A 1,505-nucleotide genomic window follows, 5' to 3' on the forward strand; every position below is an offset into this window, starting at 1 on the left:
GGAGACATATATATGATTACATTTGCTGTAGAGGTGTGTGTGTGTATACATACATATGAAAAATATATACACACATAGAATTATATATGCTCTGTGTGTGAGTGTGTTTGTATATATTTATATATGTGCACATATATATGTACATGTTGGCTGTGCGTGTCAGTAAACACACATACATATGCATATATATGTAATTTCATGTTCTCTGTGGGTTTGCATATATATATATGAATGCATATGTATGTCTATAATTTTGTTACTACATGTTCTCTGTGCGTGTATGTGTATATATATATATATACACACACACACACACACAACTACGTATGCCCTGGAGCTGTTGGGGTGTGTGAGAGAGAGAGGGTATGGGTATGGGTGTGAATATGTATGTACACATAGGTATGAAAATATATGTGTGTGTGTGTGTATATATATATATATATATGGAGACATATATACAACGTAATTCGCTGTAGGTATGTGTGTGCGTTTCTGAATGTATGTGTATATATGTGTCCATGTATGTGTATATATAAATATTTATATATATTCACACATATGTAATCACATATGCTCTGTGTCTGGGTGTGTGTGTGTATGTATGTATGCATATATATCTGGCAGTTTTGTAAATAGATAGACCAAAAAGCATAATTAAGATCTTTTATTTAACTATTGCTTGTCTCCTGGGTTTTTGTACAAGTTGGTGCCGGGGAAGTTCGGAAGAACACACTGAGGATAGACAGGGCAAGGAATTCCCTCCAAGCAAGTCCAGTAAAAAGCGGGGGTCCCAACTTCAGATGCTGCAGTGACCAGAAATGTCATCCCCAGTGTGCTGCAGGATCTGAAAAGAAATGCAGACAAAGCAATATTACTTGAAATCATACCCAGAAACACTCATACATGTACAGGAAGGTATACAGGCGGGTAGATAACTATAGCTATGAGCGATCATATATATGCACATGCTAGCAACAGCTAAGCATGTATGGCTATTGTGGACCTTATTAGTCATATCAACATCCTTGTACACCTATAGATATGCACAGATCCTGATACCAAAAGCCAAGGCAAGCAGCACTAGAAAGCAAATGCACATGTAGTGTCTGTTTGGCATCTGGGTATAGACCTGAATAATTGGGTGTAACTGTGGCCTTTTGTGATAGATACACAAACATACCGGATCATGTGTATATGTATACATGCAGATATTTTTGAGTGTGTGCATGGAAATATATGCATTGGTATAAACGAAGGTGTCCAAGGTGTGCAAGTGGGTTTGTGTATATACCCCCAAGATTTTTCATGGGAGGATTGTTCAGAGGGGTTCACCCTTGCCATACTGAGAGGCTGAGAGAGTGTGACTTGTCCAAGGGCTTTCTCTGGGAGGAATGTTCACATGGGGTTAACCATTGCCATCCTCTGAGGCTGAGAGAGTGTGACTTGTCCAAGGGCTTTCTCTAGGAGGGTTGTAGGTAAAATAGGGGGGCAGATAGGGGGCCAAG

The sequence above is a fragment of the Sceloporus undulatus genome, chromosome 6 (genome assembly GCF_019175285.1).
Source record: "Sceloporus undulatus isolate JIND9_A2432 ecotype Alabama chromosome 6, SceUnd_v1.1, whole genome shotgun sequence".
NCBI lineage: Eukaryota > Metazoa > Chordata > Lepidosauria > Squamata > Phrynosomatidae > Sceloporus > Sceloporus undulatus.